General features: G+C 39.5%; 1 protein-coding gene and 1 non-coding gene across 14 annotated transcripts in view; both read right to left on the bottom strand.

Annotated features, from left to right (window-relative positions):
- Positions 1-24,423, bottom strand: part of MEF2C (myocyte enhancer factor 2C) — a 144,000-nt gene that overhangs the window by 93,625 nt on the left and 25,952 nt on the right. For 3 of the 13 annotated variants that reach the window (XM_073344440.1, XM_073344441.1, XM_073344438.1), the window contains one exon: positions 7,132-7,185. The exons of the other annotated variants lie outside the window; for them this stretch is intronic. The gene's annotated coding sequence lies outside the window, so the exon portion shown is untranslated. The remainder of the gene's footprint in view (positions 1-7,131; positions 7,186-24,423) is intronic. 13 annotated transcript variants of the gene reach the window in all.
- Positions 21,056-21,126, bottom strand: TRNAG-GCC (transfer RNA glycine (anticodon GCC)). Its single transcript has one exon. It is a non-coding gene; the product is annotated as a tRNA-Gly (tRNA).

Below are 24,423 nucleotides of genomic sequence, written 5' to 3' on the forward strand. Positions count from 1 at the left end.
AAACTATGAAGCTTTCCAAACTCAACTATCTGCCTGGAGACAGCTGAGGATTAAAATGCAGAAATGACAGGGCAACTATCTCCTTCTTCCCAATAACCACAACAGCTGAAAATTTTACATTAAGACTTCCATTCCCATTTTAACATATTTTTTCCAAGGACAAAAGGAGATGAAAGGTATGTCAGGTATTTAATAAAGCTAATACAAAATACTGCTCTGAAAACACCAGCTCTTAGTTACATAGGGGTGAGAAATCTGCTTTTGTCTGTGAAACAGGTTCTTTGTACTATGCAGCTCAGAAATTAGGATAGAACACCTCTTTTAAACAGGTGAAATGTACACAATTTTAATAACATCTGAAGTCACAATGTGTCTGTTCCTTTAAAAAACAAAAAGCCAAATTCATGCAGTGATGCCAATATAACCATGTGATAATTTTGATATCCCATTTAAGCCTTAGGACATGAGCTATTCTCCGTGTGTCTGTTATTCAGGATCTTCCTCTTCTCCTGGGTTTTTAGGTTCCAGCAGGGTACTGTTCCAGAAGGAGGAAGGATTTTGGCTACTGAGAGGCAGGATAAATAGGTATATTTAGTGGAGTGAGTCCTGCACCATCCCTTACCTTCCAAAGCTACCTAGCTCCTCCGTATGACTGGCCTCCTGACATGACTCACTTCCCCCTTCAGCAGCTCCTGATATCTCCCTCTGTGTGGGTACCAGCAAAGAAGAGATGCATCAAAAGATCATGCCAGAAGAGGGGGAAAAACAGTGTGGCGTTGGCAGTGGGGGAAAGCAGAGACATGGATCTAAGAAACTAAGAAGCAGTCGGCAAGCAGCCTGAAAATGTTGGCCTGCTTTGGGGTGGGGACATCTTCTGGTGCTTTGCATTGGAAGTGTGGGCTATGGGTATTTTGGAGGGGAGGAAGGGAGCAAGCAGCAGCTGTGTGTGGGTGAGAGGCAGAGGTGGAGAAGCTTAAGACATATGTATTTGTCTTCAGTAACTCAATCCAGAACATTGATTATTACACTTCAGTATTCTAAAGGGTTAAAAGAAAGACACTCTAGATACCTAAGATCCATCCTGAATCAGTTAAAAAGGCATCAAACAAACACTTAATTTAGCATGCTGCTCAAGCACATCATAGTTCTTATTTAGTCTTTGAGAATTACATTAGGTAACTAATTTATACTTTCCATATGATGATTTGTTCTTCTAATTCTTCACAGAACTGATGTCTAGCAGTTTTCACCTCAAGGGTTGAAGAAGCTACTACTGGTTCAGAAGGTGTTTACCACACAGGTAAACCCAACATTGTCTGCAAGTATAAAAGCCACTATCTAGCATCACAGCCTGTCTGTGTCTGTGCTAGACAGAACTGATGTCTAGCAGTTTTCACCTCAAGGGTTGAAGAAGCTACTACTGGTTCAGAAGGTGTTTACCACAAAGGTAAACCCAACATTGTCTGCAAGTATAAAAGCCACTATCTAGCATCACAGCCTGTCTACAGATCCCGAGCTGTAACCACTCCATTGCACATGCATCTGGTTACTTTTTTTAACCTCCACCCCCTCATCCCACCCCTCCACCCCCAAAGCATGTTTGGCAACATCTAATGCAAAAAGTCAACATCCCTGACAAATATCACCTGAAGATTGATATACAAAATACACTTCATTTGTACAAGGAAATCTTGCTGCTTTGTTGTTACTGCTTTTAGGCCCAGACTTACAAAGGGACTTAGGCATTGCAACACCTAGAAAATCACAGGAACAACACTGTGATCCACAAAGCCTGAGCTAGGCACCTAGGCATATATACAACAAAAGGGGAGAGAGAGGCACTTTAGACTGCAATCCACAAAGCCAGCCCACTAGAGAGGGAGACACCTAAACTAGCCAATGGGACACACCAATGAAGGATGTCTGTGCTAAGCCCTATCCCTCTCTCGGAGATAGGTGCCTCCCTGTACCCTGAATTTAAGCACCTATCTCTGCTTATGATCCATGAATTGGGGGAAGATAGGTGTTCAGATACCTAAGTCATGTTTTGGACCCTCCCACCCAAAAAGGCGCGAGAGGGAGGGAGAACCTCCCTTATAACCTGTAGCTTAGTACTCACCTAGGATGTGGGAGAAATTCAGTTCAAGTCCCCCTTCCTTCCAAGGGGAAAAATGGATTTGAAGAGAGGTCCGTTGCCTCTCAGAGCCATTCTAATTCCTTCACTTGCCCAATTAATATTTATTTATTTAATTATAGTGGAAAGACTGAGGGAAACCTGACATGAGAATAGCCCATAGCCCAGTGTGTAAAGCACACACCTGAGAACCACCTAATCCCTAAATTCATTCTACCCCTCCAGCAGGGAGGGAGAGGGGCCGGGGACTTGAACCAGATCCTAGGTGAGTACAGTAACCACTGTGCTAAAGATTATATGGGAAATCATCACCCCCCACCACCACTTTGTGTAAACTCGCCGGAGGGACCTGACCCAATAGGCAGCCTTTGAGCTCACCTAATGAATCAGATCCCCATATGAAATTAAGGCAGCTGTACGCCTATTCCCGGTTTGAGAATTGCTCTGGGGCTTAGGTGGACGCCTAGCGCGAGGCAGCAGTGCACAGGTTCAGGAGGGAAATAGGTACCCAGGAGCCTAGAATGAAGCTGCAGCATGCATGCTGAGAGGCAAAAACTTGGGTGCTGAGCAAGGTTAGGGGCCTATGAGGTTAGGTTGCATCCAAGCAGGAGTTTTGTGGATCACAGAGGTGCCTAAAAATGGGATATAGGCACCTAAGTACCTTTGTGGATTTCATCCTTGGCAAACAAACTGCACTTGGTTACTAATCTCCATTCCATCTGGAAAGAGTATTTTTTTCTTAATGGATCATCGTTAACATAGCATTATTATCATCATAGGAGTAAGCTGAACAAAAACAAAACAAAATCAATAAAAAGATACATTAGCTAATCTTTTTTTGTGGCCTTGAATGTACATTATGTTTAATCAGAAAAAGCACTTTTATAAATGTATTGATATACAAAGTAATTTTTGATAAGATAGTCTTAGAAACAGAAAACTGCAGTAAAGCTGAAAGGCAGCACAGTATAGAAGAGCATTGCCAATGCTGAAAGGCAGCCACCCCTGACTGCTAATCTTGCATCTGCCACTAATAAATTAAGTCATCTGGGAATTTGCTTTCATTTTCACCATCCATAAAATGGGGTTAATACCTACCTATCTTATACAAGTGTTCTGAGGACTAATTAGTTAATTTGAATATTTGTCATAAGCTACAGATATGCTGAATATAATTAATAAATAGGTTCTGCAATTTTCATCTGGCACAGATAATGAGAAAGTACACAAATATATGAAGCTGGTCCCTAAGCTAAAGCAGATAGCAAAAGTTTAATAGTCACAATCTCGAGTCCCAATTGTTTAAGATCAAAAAGTTTTGAATTATATTATTTGTCAAAAGCATTTAGATACATATACTAGCAAAATAATCCTATATGTTAATATGTATCCTCTCAAAATAAAGATATTTGACAGTACTGTCATACATGGCCCAATATGGTACATAGCACATTCATCAATTTCCTGTTTCTCTCTCTCTCTCTCTTACAGCATCCTTATCAACCTAATTAAAGCTTTGTTCATTTGAAACCTCAGATGACAATTTGTTTAACTCTGTCCCACTGTGGTCTTTTTATAAAGAGAATTAAATTTGATCTTCTGACAGCAATTATTAACTGATCCCAACTGGCCCCAATTAAGACACATGGCTCACAGGCCTCAAAATCCAATAAAATGCCAAGTCCTCTCTTTCACGTGTACATCTTTCTTTACCTTGCTTTATTTTCTTAAAGCCAATTAAGCTAGTCCTATCAAGTGGAACTGAATGCTATTGTGTAGACTAACTCAAGATACAATGTATCAATTTACAGTGCAGACACACTAAAGTATTGACAACAATTCTGAAGTCATCCCCTTCTAAGTCTTCCCTGTTTCAATTAACTTAGATTCTAGCAAAGAGAAATCCATAAATGTAGTCACTTGTGCTGCATATGACCTACATACCGCTTCCTTTAAAACACAGGATATGTTTAAAGAACAGTGATTAGAGGAAGCTATTTAATAGCCATAGCATAATTTTTAGATTGTTTACAATGCTCTTACAAAAACACTTTCCTCATTTCAATATTTTCCTCTCAGAAATCATCTTAATTCCAACAGCTTCAAAGGAACATGGTGCTCATGAGTAACTTCTGAAATTAACCTTTTTTACCCTTAATTTCTGCTCTAATTTTTTCACATATGTTCAGTAGTCAGTTGTAAAGCAATGTTCCCATGCCTTCACATAAATGCAGGTAGCCCCAGGATTTGGAACTCATTGATTGTGTGCTACCCCAGGGAAAGGTCTGAATTATAACCAGCCTCATGAGACTGAAGTAGCTTCTATTCACATCTGGCTCTCCTTATTCTAAACTCTAACACTTGCCTCGAAATTTAACCCCCATCTTTTGCTTTGAAGAAGAAATAGGACAGATTTATCTATAGCCATTTGCTTTAGGTCAAGGCTGAACCATGTGATGTTCTGCTAAATTAATTGCAATGCAATTGACATTGTTTGACACAGTTTTTAAAAGGATGATGTTCAAATCACTTAATGACTACATTTCTTTCCCTCTATTTAAATACATGTATTCTTGTATTTCTCTACATACTGTGGATGATAACTTATCGTCATGCAACAAATGCTGTATGTTGCAATGCTTGTAATGAATGAGTTATAAAAAACTAATAGTATTGTCAGATTGTGCCATCACAGTAGTATGTAAAAACTAAAAAATGCTCAGAGAAAGACTGGTTCCATATCTTTTAACTCATTAACCATGCTGGAAAATGTGTTTTCTATTTGTTATTCTTTTCATTACATGCTTAACAAATGTAATCATAATAGCACTTAGACATGAAGGAGATACAAAGACACTGAAATTGCAATACAATCTTTCGTTTACTGGTAGGAAGATGTGCAAAGGTTATGCAAAACATAATCAGACATATGTTTCCTCTCCAGAAGGGAAACACCATTTTCTTAGTGAAAAAAATCACAAAATAGATACAGTACTTCCCAGTTTTCTAAAAATAAAACTAATCTCAAACACTTGATCTACTAACGCAATTGATCAGAAAATAAAACATACTGACTTTTAAACACAGTTATCACTTATGCTCTCACAAATTCTACATGACCCCAACAAACGTTAACTGTAACATGGAGCATGAATAATGACTGATCATTTCAACCAACTGCACTCAAGTTTCAGTACAATCAAAACAGATTCTGAATGTATTGTGCTGTAAATTATTTCTCATTGTATTCTGATGATCTTATATAAGACGTGATGTTAATTTTAGAACATACTTCTGCTAAAAAGGGCAAACCCAGAAACAGATTTAGTGCAAAGAGCTGAAAATATCCTGTGGAAAAAAATCTGTAGAAAAATCAGACCAACCCAAATCCTGCCATTACTCAGCACTGCAGTGACGTGCAGATGTTTGTAGTGGTTTGAGGAGCCAGCGGGGGCTGGAAACTCTACGTATTCGACTTCAACATGATTGCAATTGAACCTCATCAAAGTAAGAGTTCATAATTTGTCATAGAAAACAGCCAATTAACATATGTTAGCAAAAAGCTCCATAAAGATAATATATGATTTAAGACCCAATGCAGCTGTTGGAAATCAAAATTCTGCATTTTTAAAAGGCAGTATCAGGCTGGGCTTCAGAATATTTAAACTGACAATGGCTACTATGTTTTAAAAACATGTAAAAACGTAATTATAGTATTTCTTCCAGGTTTGGGGTTACAGCTAGGGCAATCTGGGTACTGATGCACTATTTACTATTCTTACGTAGTGCTGTAAATAGTTAAGACCCTTTGCCAAAACACAGCAGTTATTTTGTTTTAGTGCTATTTTAAAATACAGACCTTCATTGTGAGTGAGGTGGCCTTCAGTGATGCACTTTGTTGTCAAGACATTCCTCTGAAAACACAGCCTGTCCTTTATCTTTACAAAAATACAGTTCTGTGAAACTGCACTGCTGCCTCAGGGCCAGGGGGGTGATCTCAATTACACTGCAGCAACTCCAGAGTAACTCTACTCAACAGATTAAGTTATTCTGTAGTTACGCTGAGGAAAATGAGATAAGAATCTGGTCCTCAGCTATCGTTAAAATAAAGATATGCACAACATAAAACAAAATGTGTGTTTTGAATGTGTGTATATGTGTGGGAAGTGGAGCTTAGTGCTTTGCTAACACTTTTTACGCTGACTGTGATATAACTGACCCCTATGTTTTCTAAACTGCTTCTTCATAAATCTCCATTCTAGGTCCTTTGCATGGATAAACCTTTAGAGTCACAGACCTTATGGACAGAAGGGACCACCAGATCATCCAGTCTGACCTCTTGCATATCGCAGGCACCAACAGCACCGAACACCCACACACTAAACCCAACAACCCAAATTAGGCCAAAATATTACAGCTCACTGGAGATTAGACTATTATGGGCCACGGGCACAGAATAGGAGGGACTGAGGAGGACAAGGGCCTGAGGTCCCTGCAATGACAGGGATATGATTAAATGAGAGATACCCAGATAATCCTGGCAAGTGATCTACACCCAATGCTGTGGAGGAAGGCAACCCCTCCTCCCAGGTCACTGTCAATCTAATCTGGGGGAATACTCCTTCCTGACCCCATATATGGTGATCAGTCAGACCCTGAGCATGTGAAAAAGGACTAGCCAGCCAAGCACCTCAAAGTGAGAATGCTGGTGCCACCTCAAAGCCCTGGCCCTCTCTATCCAGTGTCCCACCTCCAGCCATGGCCATCCCTGATGCTTCAGAGGAAGCAGATGTGAAAAAAAAAAACCACCAGAAGACACTGGGGAGATGGGGTAGGGAACCTTGCCTGACCTCTGCAGGTGTCAGGCTGAATTTTGTGGTTACACTGAGTGATTAGGATGGGTTTGTTTGTTTTTTTAAGATATTTTTTCTTTTATAACGTTTAGATCATTATGTACCAATCAGTAGCCTCAGTAATTTTAAAATAATCTATTTTACCGTGTGTGTGTGAAGACATAGTATTGTAAAAGGAAATGTTTCCTCGCTTTCTTTCTGAAAGAAACCCAGTAAAGACAAAGTTTTTAGTTAATTCATTTTAAAACATGGTTTTAATTAATATTCAGTAAAACAAACAAAAAATCTCATGTTGATTAAAACAGTAACATTGACAGCATGGAAATCCAGTGCTGTCCACAAAAATAGAATAGGCTTGAAAGTGGTCTATTTTCCCACTGAAACACTGAAGATTCATCAGTGTAGCATCCATTAATGTTAGAGCGTGTAGTGTGCGTGCATGTGTTCTTCACTCACCATGGGAAGATCAGTCTCTTAAAACATTGCTTACTGCGGTGGGGCTCAACCATCTGTTACAACTAAGCCATGGCTTCTTAGGTCCCGATTAGAGAGACTTCTGTACATGCTTAACTTTATACACTGAGAAGTCACAGAGTTTAAAGCAAAGCACGTGTGTCTGTTTTTTTGAGAGAAGGACCTAAAATTGCTCAACATTTCTGCCTTTTCTTGCACTAGCCAAGTTCTAATCCCATTTATAAGTGTAAAATTTACTAATATCCTCTACAGTGCTTTATTACATTAAACTTAGGCAGAAATGAAACATTACACATATATTTTTTATTAAAATAGCTTGAATAATCTTTGGGTTATACTGTTCCCCCCCCCCAAGGGTGTGTTCACGGACTCTCAGTAACATATTTGATTAAGATCTCAGCAATAGATGAAAATCCCAAAGCTCCTCTGCAGTTGAAACAGTCACATATCTTTGACTGTCCCCAACTAATGACAGTAAACTATGTAGCCTCTAGCTAAACAGATTAATTTTCATTCTGGAATGAATAGACAAAAAGACCGGACAGAACACGTTAATACTAACAGCATTGTTACAGCTAATAACGAAGACACAATTCTGCACCTAGAGTTTTTTTTAAACAGAAATAATAAAATTCAAGGTGCAGTTCAAGTAGTACTTTATAAATGGTAAAATAAACAAAACACAGACAAATACCACGGGTTTTTTTTTTTCCATTATATTTCCTCTGACAATTTCCTGTGCAACCACACTACAAGGTTTAGAGAACCCAGCTTTAAATTTGCTCTTTATTCTTGAAAATAAAATTGCTTAATAAAATTGCTGCCAACCCTAAGAACACAGTATCAAAAAGCAAGTGTTATCCATACCAAGGAAATACTGTCTCACAGAGTGATTTCCTGTTCTGTAACGTTAACTTTTCTTTCTGTGTAGCTATAGTCAGAGAAATTTACAATTAGATCAAGAAAAGGTAAAAGTAAATTTCAAAATCCAGTGCTTTTAAGGAACATGTTTTCCAAGCACACAGATAATCAGATCTTATGTGTGGTTTAGTTATTGTAATATCTCATGATCAGAAATCTACACTATGGTCTTTTTTACTTCAGATTTAACAAATTCTAAAAAAGCAAGTACTTTAAACATGTTTTAGGCCTTATCTTAGGGCCTAATTCAGATCATTCAGCGATGACCTCTGCTAATGAATGCCACTTATGGCACATTGTAACCTAATTTGGGAAGGAGTTTATAGCTCTTTTTCCAATTATTTTAATAACCAGTCCCTCAAGTTTGAAAACAGGGTCCCTAAGTTAGGGTATCCAATGCTGTGCCATTTGCCGAATGTTGTACCTCTGCAAGTCAATGACAATTTTATCAGTGACTTCAACGGGAATAGGCTCAAGGTCTGAGATTCTGAAACTAAATAGACATTTGGATGCTGAAGGGCCAATTTGAATGTCCAAAAGCACCCTTATGTAGATTCTTGTAGTTTTTCCAGAGTACTGAGGGTTTATAAGGTTGATTTTTTTTTTTAAATGGAGGAGGTGGTTTGGGAGTTTTGCAGGAGAAAAGCAGACAGGAGGGTGGATAGCTTATTATTCCCCTCTGCAGATCTTTGCAGCAGCATCCTGCTTCAGCAAAGGAAATAGCTTCTGCTGCTGGCCAGCAAAATAGGTTGGGAGGCTCTGGAGCCAGGAACCTGACTAACCATGGCGTGGAAAGCCACAGATCATCACAGCTGGATAAAGCCTGCATAGTAACAAGGGATTACAAAGATGAAAGGAGTGGTCTGCTATTGTCCTTTTATGATTAAAAAAATACTGACTCTCCAATAGCCCAACATACAAATGTTAACACCAGTAAAAACAAAATATATTGTGTCTACTCAGGATGGACAGTTAGGAATTAAGGGCTCAATTCCATAGACTTTCCATGGAACAGCTACAGAATCGGCTGCAAATGTTCTATAATAACTAACTAGAGCTACTTTGCACTTTCTCAGGTAGAAATCCCAGGCCCTTGAAAGCCTAGAAGGATACTTTTAAGTCATTTTGAATTATCCAGCATCATACTATACCAGCCCAAAGATTTACTTTTCCATACCAGCTGCTGGAGAGAAGCATAATCTGATCAAAAATGATATCACTCTCCTTTTATTAGGAGCTCACTCGTCAGTTGTTTTTTGGCTCCAGTAGATGGAAGCAATTCTCTTGCTGTTTTTTCCCGTTTAGTGTGGTTTTGGGACTGTTTATAGACCAGAAAATTTATTTTTATATTTATTGTCTGTTTTGCCTTTGATGTTAGATTCCTAAATAATTTGTTCCAGTTCATGTAGCAGCTTCTTCAGAAGAGAGACACTCACCAGTAAGTCAGTGACTCCTGCTGAAACCTCTCACATTTAGCACAAGAAGTTAAGAGGGTGGACGGCCTGGTTGCATGCCACAGTAGTTTGTCTTTGGCAGCCTCATTGCAGTCTGATCCTACAGAGATAATTCTCAATAAGAAGAAAGGGAGCTAAAGATTGGTGGTCTGGATGCAAGCCCACATAAATTGATTCTTGCAGCCTTCTGACATTCTGTTCTGCAGGTAAGAAGCATTGGGGGTAGAAGAGCAGGGACCTGTCATTTGATGGTCCTAGCCAATGTGGTATTTCAGCTGCCTGACTGAAAAAATGACGGAGAGGAAATGCAGCATCCCATCCATAGCAGACAAGTTAGAGAAGATGGAATTTCAGTTTCAATGTCATGGAATATGCAGAAATATTTCTGCAAGCTAATGTGCCAGAGGTTTCTTTGTGCTTCAGATGTGTAGAAGCTGACTGATCTCACAAAATAGAAAAAAAAGAAAAGAAAAGCAGATTCGGAGGCTATTTTAGTTTGGAAGGCGCAGTCCAAACCCAGCCCCCGGCTTTGTCATTCCAGAGCAGGAGCAAAGGATCTGAATAAGGGTGTTTAGCCAATGCCCCAGGAGTTCCAATATTGTTGCTCCTACTGTGTCTGGAAAAAGCGTTGGGTTCTGTCAAAAGGAAACGAAACAGACTTTTAACCTGCCAGAAACAAATCATGCTCCATGTCAAGACAGAATTAGATATAGAAGGATAGTATATTTGCCTCCATTTCTTCAGCCCTATTTCAGTAAGGAACTCCTCTCCCAGGTAAAACCGCAAGATTAGATGCTCATCTTTTTCATGGCCTGTCAGCCTCAATTAAACAGGTGTCAATTACTCTTAATCTGAGTGATATATGGCCAGCCCTGGCTAATGCAAGAGACACTTTCCTGACCCCCTGCAGCTATACCATATGTTATGATCTTGTCAGTTCTCACAAGCCAGTCAGGGTCAGGCTGGGTCAACTTTGAAGAATGTACGTTCTTCAGAGGTGGGACTGTCTCTTTCTATGTGTTTATATAGCACCTACCACAATGGGCCCCCCATGGCCTCTGGCCATTACTCAGTTTAATTAATTAATTGTATTTGAATGAGAGACCTCCAAAAAAACAAGTAGGTAATACAGGAAGTGGTGAGTTGCATTCCCATCTGATACAATCTTGAATCAATGGTGTTAGAGGACACTATACTGATATAGGAGACAGTGCTTCAAATGAAATCTAAAACCAAAAGGTTATGGATGTTAACTCCGGTGTCCTGGCTGAATTCCAACTTGAGTTACTATATTCTGCCTACCTAAATTCTCATGCAATTGAATAAGACACTCTTTGCTTCCTGACCTTGACAAATGTTGTGTCGCTGTGTGATATTAAGCAACTGCAATGTTCCACCCTAAAGGTGGTTGCATTTTTAGAGCTAGGTGCACTGATCATTATATACCCATTGCTTATCTCACAGGTAGCTTGGAGGCTTAATTAATTAATATTAATAAAGTGTTTTGAGCTCAGTAGGTACTATACAATTAGAAAGCATTTCTATTAATAGCAGAATAGCAATTTCTAAGGTCAGCAAGGTCTTTCTCTTTCATCACTCTTTTCAGGAAAAGACCATAGAAAGAGCAAATACGGATAGGACTCCTTTTCAAGTGTATTTCAGAAATGAATGCTTAACTCAAAGAAAAACATTCACACTTCCTCCTCTTCCTCCTCCAACTTACTGGCTGTAACTTTGGGAGTTTTTTGTAATACCATCATATTGGTGGAGGGAGCCATATACCCCATGATACCATCAAACACTGAAAAAGAGCCTTTGAGAGTGCAGGTAGCTAACTCAGGACTGTCATGTATACAATGTTCTACTCCATTTCAGCGCTGCTTCAGTTACAATACAGAACCAAGATTCCACAAAAATACAGGGGGTCATACCTACTTCAGTTTCTCTTTCAAAAATGAGAGCTTATTTTTCATTGTGACACCACTTATGATGTCCTAGAACTCCCTCTTTGGATAAGTTTTGGTAAAAGCATAATGAAAGTACACTGGCTTATCCCTCACAGTTAACCTGTCAGTTGCAATTCCTCAGGATAAGTCTAAGTTAACTCATAATTCTAACATCAAGTGATATAATAGTGTTATATTCTGAAAAGACAAGTCCTAAAGGCCAGAAAAGATACAATCTCATTTCATTCAGTCCAGTGTTTTTGGTCAAAACCGAGACCAATTCCAGACCAAGGAACGTTCCTGTATGAAGGTGTCATGGCATATACTTCTATCTGAGCTTTCGGGCTTCACACATACTATCACTATGGATCCTGGACATTCTCTCAGAATTTTTCTTAGCGTTCACACTGGTGCCCAGGCAACAATCATTTGTATATTCTCAGAGTTCTGTGGGTGTCTCAAGTGGGCTCACACATGAGTAAAATTATCATTGTCCACTCAAAAGAGGTTATAAAATCCACTGCTTGCAGACCAAGGGAAGGCAAAATGCCCTTTCCCATTCCTGGTCAGGCGAATAGTCCTGAGATAGATGGACAATGCCTCCACCAATCAGAGAGGGACAAAAGAATGGCAAAGGAGGTGCAGAGGTTCCTGATCCAGGCAAAGATCAATCTCCTAGGGATTATGGCAATCCATTCCAGTAGCTGAAGTGTTGAGTTGCCATGCCAACAAACTCAGTTGCACAAATCTGAGGCAAGGGGAATTGTGTCCTATGTAATTTCTGTTATTAAGTCAGGGGAGAGAGGATCACAGCAGGGGCACTTCATGACATGAGTATGAACTAGAAGGCAGACTAGGAAGTGTAAACAGCCGAAAAGAAGATTCTGTCTTTACTGCTTGGACAGTCAGCCCTTCACATATACATCCTTTCCTTCTTAGTTTAGGCAGTATAGGGAAGCTGTCCAGCAAATAGGTGACCATGAGTCTGATAGTTCCTGACTGGCCCAGGAGGTCATGGTAGCCTAAGCTCATTGTGAGTTCCATACTTCTTCTTCCCTGCCGATTGCTCCTGTGAGATGGTTTACTATTATATCATGGACAAATGTTGCATAGCAATCCCAATTATCTGTGTCTCATAACATGGCTATTGAAAATGCACATCTGAAATGCCCAATGTTATTACTGCCCTTTTATGTTCTCTTTTGTGTTCATATTGTTTCTTTCAATAAAACATATCCACAAACTGGACCTTGTGGAAAGTCTCAACATTCAGAAATGTCCGATGTTTCATTATTCAGAATGTGCTAGATAGGGTCTCAATGTTGTTACTCTGAAAGCAGAGGCTTAAACCTTCAATAACCTGAGAAGTAACTGTGATGTTGGTCCCTGAAGTAGTCAGATGCCTGATAACTTTTACCAAATGGTATTTTTCATATCAGGTCACCATTTCCTCCTTGAGAATTATTCTAATACTCAGCATTTTTAGAAATCTCCTTCAAAGCCTTTTATGGTTGTCTCAAAAAGGTTCCTTAACAATGGTGTTCCTGGTTCAGTGTTTTCAGCCAGACAGGTAGAAAAGTTGAAAACCCTTTTCGTGCAGCAGGGTTTCCTTATCTAGTTTTCCATCCAAACATGTTTCACTTCAAACATGTTACTTTTAACCCAAATTAGGATTCCAATTTCATTTGAACCAGAAGGCATCACTGCCCACTTTGTGTCCACATTCTAACAACAGGAAGGGAGACTCTATTGTGTGACTGTTAAGCAGGACTAGTGGGATTTATCAGAAAAGAACATTTTTGACTAGAAGGTAAGATTAATTATTTGTTCTGTTCAGAAGTCACAAGCAAGAGAAGACAGTCTCCAAGAGAACAAATTCTCATTGGCAGAGGAATGCATCAACAAGAGACATACACAGACCCTGCTAAAGAAGTGGAAGCGAAAATTTACTCTACCCAGTTGGTTTTGACACCATACACAGGGCAGAGAAGAAACTTCTCCATTCAGATATGCAGCTGAGAAGGGGAAGCCTCCCCCATTCTTGGGCGTCTCCCCATATCTTGCATAGGCATTCTGAGAAAGAGCAATGCTAGAAGCTGTAATTTCTTGGTAATACAACCCAGTTAGTATGTCTGGTACACAAAATCCAATTTCTTTAGGACATAGAGAAACCATATACCCAGGTGAGAAATTACCCTTATCGGTCACTGTTTGCAACAACCTCTCAGAACAGAGGTTCTCAAACTGTAGTCTATGAACCATTAATGATCCACAGAGCTATTGTTAGTGGTCAGTAAAGAGCTCGCTAGTCAGATTTTATGTTCTTCCTTGTTTCCATCTACTGCACTGCACTGAAAGAGTGCTAAAATGCATAACTAGTTATTATTAATTAGTAATATTTCCTAATATTAATTTGTCATGTATGCTACATAGCTATAGTTGCCACAGGGATGTTAATCTATTGCCACTGAGGAGGGAGGTGGCCCACAAAGTCTGACTGTAGATAAAGACAGCAGTTTGCGAGAGATCTGTGTGGTTTGCTGGTGGGGTCCAGGTATTCCATAGGAAGGAGTTACAGTGAAGAGAGTCGATGGAATTTTTTTCCTCCTTTGCTTCCAACCGTGGATTTTTCCATTTCATCGGAATCAACTGCTTCTTCAGAGTTAATGGAGTACGCTCTAGAGCACACAAGAGTTATGAGCAAAAGGAAATAAAAGTAAATATAAGGTTCAAAATCAACACAATACACTAGATGAAAACGTTGCTGGAGAGGTCCAATACAAGAAGTGTGGAAGATGATACTTTCTAGTTTTGCAGAATTAGGGCACCATGGATTAAGATACAGCAATGGAAGGATTATTGCTCTTTCTTATTACAGTTCGCAATGTAGAATCCCACACCTGGGATCCTGAAAAGGTAAGTAGGAGTGCCACAGATATGAGATAAAAAGAGCAGAAATTGAGAGGAAATAAATCAGAACTATAGCTGTCCACAATTCCCAACACTTCCCCAAATATCTGGATAGACAATCCTTTATCTGCAAGCCAGGTCAAAGGACCATTCCATAATGTAGCAATGTGCATCTTGAATTTACTGAAGTACTCTAATCACATTTTACAAAATGTCAAAAAGCTTCCTGAAGTTTAAATATCACAATCTGACACATAACAGTACCATCTATGGGGTTCGACTCTTGAGTTGTGTTTGTTTGGCACAAGAACCAAGGAGTGGAAGAAGTGCAAAACTGTCTTTATGTCACAATCGTAGCTTCCTGATTCTGGGACCAGCAGAAAAGTCAGAAATATTAACTGTTGTGTAAAAGAATCATACAAAAAGAAGTTTAAAATAATCTGAAGGGTAAAATTTGCACTTTAAAGCATACTCAGTCAGTTTAGTTTCCTGATAACTGCACAAAATAAACTTCAAAGTCTGAATCAGACTGTATTTTGGTAGCTTGTTTTTCACTTTATCTTCTAACTATTGGTCAGACTCTTAGTTGGCCTCTAACTACAAATGACAGAAAAGTGGTTAAACAAAATAAAGACGGGACTTGATCACAAGCTTGCATTTCTTTGTACTCTTCAATTTCAAGAGCAAATCCACTTTTTCAAGGCTGAATTTCAAACAACTGTTGTCAATTGCCAACTTGACTTGAACTCGATCATTTAAAGTTTACTGCCAATGATAACTTTTTTTTAACCTGACACCATAAACTTTTAATTAAACAACTTCATCTTAAGAATTCCAAGATATACTACAATAACATACTGCAATCTTCACTGATAAGAAATATGCTAGCATGACCTTGTGGAAGGCTACTTTGAATTCTAAAGTTTGCAATGGTGTTAAATCCAGATGAATATGACAATGTATTAGAAATATTTGCTATGTTGCAATGATTTTAGGGTTTTTTTTAACAGAACCCAATCTTGTTTCCACTGAAGATCACTAAGCTCTTAGTGAGAAAAGCACTTCAGTGCACAGTAAACATCTTACTGTTAGGCCTGAGGAGCCCTCTGCAATGGTGTAATTTTATCTTGGGTAGAGAGACAGATTTAGTTCAATGTAATATTCTGAATTCTGTACATTAAGATTAGTAGTCACTTAATTAGGAGTACTTTACTTTTCTCACACTTGTATTCTGAACTTTGTTCTGTTTTTCTAAAAGCACTATAAATGTTCATCCTTTACATTCTACTGAATGAATATTAACTTTAAATAACCAAACAGCTGTCTATTAATTATGTACCTTTGTGTTGTTTGTTACAGAAAATGAACCCACTGTTACTGCTCTGGGTCTTCTACAACAGGCTTACACCTCACTCACACTGTGAAATCAAGAGGTGGGCAGGAGACATGTGTATACCATATAGAAATGGTGGCTTTAACACAAGCTCCCCTCAACAATGCCACGTACTTGCTGTGTTGTGATATGATTCCTTAGAACTCCCACCTGTTCTGGGAATAATGACAAGAAATATAGTTCCAAATTAACTCCCCCAACCCTGGAATAGTAAAAAAATAATCTACTTTACTCAAGGGTGAGTATCACCTTTGTTTGGCAGTACAGGAGTTTTTGCAGGGTTACTTGCAACATGTTGAATAAGTAATACAGTACCAAAACATTATACATCCTGCCACTGTCCTTGTCACTAAATCTAACATACATTTACAATATCTTCTTCAGCATAACCCTTCAGTAAATATGCTAGAACTGCAGTGTATTCTCAGGCTCAGATACTGATTATCAACCACTCAGCCTGAGATTATGATAGCAGCAGATTCCCTTGATTAGATTATAGCCTTTAGGGCTGTGTTCTGACTTTTTGCATCCAGACATGTGTATCTTGTTTCCCCCTTGCAGTTCTATGCAGGCACATAAATGCATTAGCTACACTATATTCAGCAGTAAAAAAACAAAACCAAAAAGCCCCACAATACCAGACAACAACAACAACAACAAAAGGAAAGTAAGAAAAAGAAAAAAACCACCTCCCTCCATAAAACACCATATCACATGGAAAACGTGCTACCGTGCTCCAGTTTGTACATATGGAGGATCAGAGCAAATCCTGATGTAGACACAAATGTTATACACAGTATCATACAACAGATACAGCCTCTATTAGAACCTAAAACATAGGAATTAGTTGCTCTGATAATACAGGATGAGCCTTGAGTCAGCTTACTTATGAATTTATAAGGTGTCTACCATCTTGGTATTTGAACTCATGACAATGGTCACAATGTCACTACCTTTACCTCCACCTTCTCTGTTTGGAGTACAGTGCAGCCTCTGGTGATGAGGCAAAGTTCACACTTTAGCTTTGCATATACTAGAACACGGAAAATAACCATCAATTCCTTCTACTCCATCCAAGTTTAAGTATTCCAGATTAATGATACCACATGAGTGTGACCAAAAAACAACAGCAACAACTGTGGAAACAACCTCTACCCAGTCCCTCTACCAAACACCAGTGTACTATGAAAGGGATCTAGGGAGACTGAAAAGAGAAACAGAAAACAGGAGGTTCCTTGCAGTGGCTTCTTTGAATACATTTGTTCAAGATTAAAAAGAAAGGGGAACAAGAAAACATGCATGCCTGTTAAAAGGAAAACCTTTTTGTGTCAAATATATTAGAGAAATTGTTCAAGAACAGTTCATCCGTATACAAAGATTGCTCATGTAATGTTGCCAAGGTCAGGGTCTGCCTGGGTTATCAGCCATGTACCAAAAGTGCCAGACACCCAAGTTAAAGCTGCCTCCGATTCCCTTCCCCCACTGCATAATGGCCCATTCTTAATTGCATGCTGAGAAATCCAGGTAGGCGAATAACAATTTCCCACAATTTAGAGAGGAGAGTTGCATTTTGACACACTTCTATTTTAATTGTATAAATTCAGACATATGTAGGGCAGAAATCCCTGCAGAACTGTGTCCTAAGTATTCAATCAAGAGGAAAAAATCATATACAGTATTGTAATTCTTATGGATAATTCTGAGGCAGTTCATTGTGAACATTTTTCAAGTATATTAGCATATACTGCATTAAAGCACATCATCTTTTTAAATAAAAAACAGGAATCTTATGGTTTTTATTTATAGCAATCCTTTGGAACATATCATATGGGATGGAATAATTTACTGCTCATCAATGCTTTAAGTTCTGCAGAAGATCTATTACTTTATCAATATCCTTCATTGTTAACATAAGATATAGCATAAGTAATAATGAGTAGCATGTCCATATTGGTTATTCAGTCCCTAAACTGTAGCAGAGCTACTGTTTGTACTTTTGAATAAAAACAGATTAACATACCTCCTTTACAGTTTGTATCTAGAACGAATAAATTATAAAGCAAAAGAATAAATGATATTCCAGGATGCTACAATAAAACTTACTCAAAGGAGTCATTGCTATTAAAAATGTACCATATTCTATCTGGATGCCAGTTTACCATCTAAAGATTAAGAATATAGCACACTGAAGACTCTGCAGGGAATAAGACTTTACAAATTCCCAATTTAACATTAAAATAATAGGTCAAATCCATCCCTGCTATAACACCATTGCTTCAGTGGAGTTATAATGTACATGATATTTTCTGTTTTATTAAAATTTATTTTAATCCATCAAAACATTACTGAAAATAATATAATTAAAGACATGTGAAAAAGTAACTATAATCTCCACCATCTGAGCTGGCCAGACAAGAAGAATATATTAAACCTACATTTAGAAAGAACCAGAGGTGAAAGTAAGCCGGTACGCCCCAGTTCGGCATACCGGCAAGAGCTGTTGCACCGTACTGGAGCAGCCCAGCTTTCCCAGGGGGCAATTTAAAGGGCCTGGGGCTCCCAGCAGTGGCTGGAGATATTCAATTGCCTCCAGAGCCCCGCTGCTGGAGCCCTGGGGTAGTGGCTGCAGGACTCTGGCAGCTATTTAAAGGGCCTGGGGCTCCCCTGCTTCTACCGCCCGGGCCCTTTAAATAGCCGCTGGAGCCCCGCTGCTTCCCCAGGGCTCTGGCAGCTATTTTAAAGGACTGGGGCAGTAGAAGCAGGGGAGCCGCGGGCCCTTTAAATAGCCCCGGAGCCCTGGGGTAGCGGGGGCTCCAGGGGCTATTTAAAGGGCTGGGGCTCCAGCTGCCTCTGCCGCCCCGGTCCTTTAAATAGCCGCTGGAGCCCCACCTCTTCCCCAGGGCTCTGGCGGCTATTTAAAGGGCCAGGGCAGTAGAAGAGGGGAGCCCCAGGCCATTTAAATTGCCTTCAGAGCCCCACTGCTGGAGCCCTGGGGTAGCAGCTGCAGGGCTCTGGCAGCTATTTAAAGGGCCTGGGGCTCCCCTGCTTCTACCGCCCGGGCCTTTTAAATAGCCGCTGGAGCCCCGCCGCTTCCCCAGGGCTCCCGCGGCTATTTAAAGGGCCAGGGAAGTAGAAGAGGGGAGCCCTGGGCCCTTTAAATAGCCCCCAGAGCCCCAAGCTGCTGCTGCTACCCCGGTGGGGGGGGCACTTACCTTACAGGGTGGGCTGGGGCTGGCTCTGACCCCCTCAACTCCGCCTCTTCCGCCATAGGCCCCGCCCTTCCGGGGACCAGAGCTGGCCCCAGAGTACCGGTAAGTCACTCAACTTACTTTCACCCCTGGAAAGAGCTAAATATAGTGGAGTACAGCTTCAGGTATCCATGTCAGCTTTCTCCAATTCCTTCTTTTTGCTTTAAATATCATTTGTAAAACTTAATAAAAACAAGGGTATTTTCTCTCTACAGAGCAGAGTGCACCATGTAATAATATAGACAGGTTAGAAAATGTGATCGGAACTCTGAATGCCATCATCGTGTTATTAAGACAAGTCACATTTACGTAGTACCTTTCATCTCAAAGGATTCCAAAATACTTTATAAACATAGGCCTCAAACCTGCAAAAACGTATGCATGTCCTTAGTTTTCCCCACTGTAATTCAGTCTGTTCAAGTCAAGGAACTTCTCACAGTGTGTAAAGTTAAGCACACAGGTAAGTCTTTGTAGAATAGGCTCCAAACATAAAAAACACTTATGCATATACTTAACTTTAAGCACTTAAGTGTTCACTGAAGGCAGTGGGACTACTCTTGTGCTTAAAGTTAAGCACATGCATAAGGGTTTGCAGGACAGGGATCATATTTTTCCTGCACTCTTTGTGCCCTGAAAATTTGAAATCAATGGTTGCATAAGAAATGCAGGACCAGACACTTAACATGTTTACAAACTACTGGTAGGCATCAAGTTATACACATTTGAAATGCAGGCCCCTCTGGGATGAAAAATGACTACTATTTATCAGTGCACACTGTGTAATTGTTTAGGACAGGAAATGGTGAAGAATGTTCCAGCTGAAAGTGCAGCGGGGATGTAGGTAGGCAAAATGTAAATAGTTGATCGAAAATTTAGCCAGAAGATTGGCGTAAACACCCTACTACTGCACAAAATGCCAAGGGACCTTTAAGTGGTAAGGACTCAACTTGTAAGTGTCTTTAAAAAGTCAGCACTGGTGGCCTTCGAACCAAACTGGAACACCAATCCAGTACAGGATTCTGCCTCCTGAATCACCAAAAGATGAATTTCTGTAGCAGCTATATATCTCTGAAAAATCTTGCCTCCGTGCATTTATCCAGCCCGCTCTGCTAAGCTTGTGAGATCTGATGGGACCTAGCTACAGCTAATTTAGGTTCTAGTGAGCTCTGTAGTGAAGGAATGGTGGATCTGTTATGGCATTCTCCAATCCAAGGCACAAGAGCTACAAGATCTGTAGTAGCAGCAGCAGAGAAACCTAAGAGGAGGATCCATTCCCATTTTAAATTCACCTTAGCACAAATCTCAGTGACTTGGGCTGTGCACTGGGGACAAGATTTATCCTTATAAAGAAAGGAATAAAGCCTCAATTAGAGTGGTTTTACAAGTTGTCTTTCCCAGGTATTATTATACTAAATTTACACAGGGAGGCCTAAATCCTGCATGCCCCTGCTTCAGTCAATAGTCCCATTTACTGGGTATGCTCACATAAGAAAGGTAAACAGCATCTGGCTTCTAAAACTATGTAATAGATGTAATAGAATATCAGGGTTGGAAGGGACCTCAAGAGGTCATCTAGTCCAACCCCCTGCTCAAAGCAGCACCAAACCCCAATTTTTGGCCCAGATTCCTAAATGGCCCCCTCAAGTATTGAACTCACAACCCTGGGTTTAGCAGGCCAATGCTCAAACCGCTAAGCTATCCCTCCCCCCTAAAGTTTGCACTTGCATTGGCCAGGAAACGAACCCGGGCCTCCCGCGTGGCAGGCGAGAATTCTACCACTGAACCACCAATGCTGCTGCTACACACTACTACTACTACGCTACTACTACACAATTAATTAGATATTAATTAATTAATTAATTAATATGCCATTACAGTTGTCTATAATAATCATGTTACTTTTAAAATCCTCCCACTTTCTGCCCCCAAGATCCTCAGAGTGTGGCACAGCATCATAAAAACAATTCTGAGGTACCATAATAAAAAGTAATCAAATCCTTCTTCTTACAACCCAAAAGAAACTATTGAGGATGAAGGTAATAACTATGGAAATTATAAGAATCATTCTGAAAAACATCTTTGTGCAAATAAATGTAAAACGGATTTTGTGAGGGAGCTTGACAGCCTAAAGCCCACCACATCAAAAGACGTAACTTGCCAATCAAGATGGGACGATGAGATTCCTAAAAGTTGTGTGACATCTGAGTGGTGATATCTGTCAAGATGATGCACAAGAAAGAAGTCTTGAAAACACTTGAAAATCTGATGAAGTGAGCTGTAGCTCACGAAAGCTCATGCTCAAATAAATTGGTTAGTCTCTAAGGTGCCACAAGTACTCCTTTTCTTTTTGCGAATACAGACTAACACGGCTGTTACTCTGAAACTTGAAAACAGTCAGTATCTTCACCATTAAGTTCTTTAAAAACCATCAGGAACAACTTAAAATCAAACTGCTTCTTCATAGCAGACAATGTAAATGAGTCAATGTGGAGGTAAGACTATCACATTTGCTCAAAACAAGGAGTGAATGCGCTGCTGCATTCTGAAGAAGCTGCAAATGACAGAGCTGCACTGCTGAAAGCCTTTCTAGGAGGGAATTACAATAATCCTCTCCCATCACGAGGGCATGTGTTGCTGTTATAAAGTCATCAAAGGATAAATAAGGGTGCAGTCTATATGAACTATACAACTAAAAAAGAAACTTTTCTATCTCTTTCAGGGCACAGATTTCCACAAAGAAGATGTAGATGAATGGAATACCAAGATTCTTAACCTGACTACTTGTGCTGAAATCCCTTAAATAAGCAGGGACATGCATGAAGAAAAACATCTTCATAAAGATGAACTGTAGCCATTGGCAAAACTTTTGCTTTCTCTGGATTGAGGAAGAGTCAGCTGACAATATCATCCAAGCATTCCTCCAGCATGGATATTGTACTTGCAGAATCCATGGGCAAGAGATATACAGTTGCATATCATCAGTGTTCTGCCAATGGCTTTGCTAATTAGCATTTTTACACTACCCACTGGAAGCACATAAACTATGTGACGTGACTCTTCTGTCTGCCAAGCAAACCTTGAACTTCAGCACCACTCTGAAGCTCAATAAAGTCCTGTTACCATTAATTTGATATTCAGCACAACAAAATAGTTGGCTAATTCAGTCATAAAGCTTAGCATCTGGTAATATAAACCACTTGATTTCCCCACACATGCGCAAACAGAGATTTCCATGTATTTGTGTGTATTTAGCTGGACTATAAACTGCAAAATGTACTGCAAGTAGTATTTACATGACATACACAAAAACTAGTTGTGGTCATGCATTACATTAAGGTCTTGCATTTCTCTTGATGACTAAAAACGGGTTTACAATTCACCAAATTGAATTACGGTAAATAAAACGTATTATTTGAAGTTTATACTACATCATATAAAATCAGAGTCTGATCCTGAAAACATTTTAATTATTCACTTTATCAGTGACTTACAGTATTTGAATTTTAACATTTATTGTCTCCATAATAAAAAATAAATTACTTTCTTAAAAATGCAACTGTATGTGACAAACAAATTCTCTGGCATTATTGAGTGTCATAAGTACTAAAAACAACTCCTTGTATATCTGTGGCCTGACTGGAGTGGTAATATTGACTGGAGGAAAAGTTCAGGATGGAGTAGAGAGAATTAGATAATGAACTTCTGTTAACTCTGGCAGAAACTGCACGAGTAACTTAACCTATTGAAAGTGTGCCCCAAACCCTCCAGGTCTCAGTAGACTGAAAGCTGTAATTCTTAAACTACAACAGTGATAGTTCTTCAGAAGCCTTTGTAAGTAATCCAGTTGAGCAGATGACATGGCCTTCTCAGACTAGAACATACTGGAACAGGAAAATGTATATATGCTTACTCAAATTTTCCTTTATGTCAAGTAGAAGAGATCAAAAGATCTCACGGTGAGTCTTCAGTTTGGGGGCAAAACTCAAACCTATTGGTCATTGGTTCAGAGAGAAACCTCTCCTGCTGAAGAGGCTGGCAGTTGAGATAAATTCCACAGCCAGTGGACTTTATTGCTTCAAGAGAGGGAATTTTTGGGTAAGCATGGATATATAGTTACCTTATTCTTTAGCACAGTAGCGCCAGAGATCCTTCAATGGCATTATATTATAGTGGATAGCTGAGGAAGGAAAACATTAGTCTAATATACAACTGAAACTGAAATAATGATGCATGTACGCTGTTTCCTGATTTACTAAGTGACTACTGTGTGCAACACCTTTGGCTGAACGCAGCATTGGATGAAGCTTGCATACCTTTTGTGATGGAAAACATCAAGGATCAGCTTGCTGCCTTACAAATCTCTATAAAGACCATTATAATCTCTCTGCCCATGAGGCTGTTTCCTGCTTCAGAAGAAGGAAACAAGTTCTTTGCCTTGTGTGCCTTGGATATATGCCAAATGATCCAAGCAGATATGGAAGATATGAAGACCTTTTCCTTTTTACAGCCAAGTGATAAGACACAAATAATGAGGTTTCTTTAGCATCTGTTTTTTTTCTCCTGGGACATGAATACTTTGTGGTGAACTGTATCTATTATCAAACCCATTATTTGGACAGGAATGTCCGAGCTCTTTATTTATGATTTCATGGTCCTCCAAGATTTGAGATGCCCGTCAAGTCTTGTCTAAGCATGTTTTTAGTTGGGATATATCTTTGGGAGCCAATACTTCAAGTGAATGACTCATTTGAGGAAAGTTACTTATGTGCATAACTACTGTGGGATTGAGTATCTGATTTGTTACCCAATGGTGTGTAGACACATAAAGCAGATTGTCGTGGGACCTACAATTCTGTTTAGAATTTTGTTAACAATACTGTTAACAAAATGCTAAAAAAATTATGTTTCTCTGTCAAAGGTGCCTTTTCTATTCAATAGATGTCTTCCATGCATAGAGGGAGCTGTATGTATAGAATGTATTGTATAATGTTTTTTACTGCTTATATTTCATGTTCTATTTTAACAGTTAACTTTTTTCACAATCAAAACTGGACTGCTATGACTTTGGAGACACCAAACATACCTACCTG

Source organism: Lepidochelys kempii, chromosome 5 (genome assembly GCF_965140265.1).
Source record: "Lepidochelys kempii isolate rLepKem1 chromosome 5, rLepKem1.hap2, whole genome shotgun sequence".
Classification (NCBI taxonomy): domain Eukaryota; kingdom Metazoa; phylum Chordata; order Testudines; family Cheloniidae; genus Lepidochelys; species Lepidochelys kempii.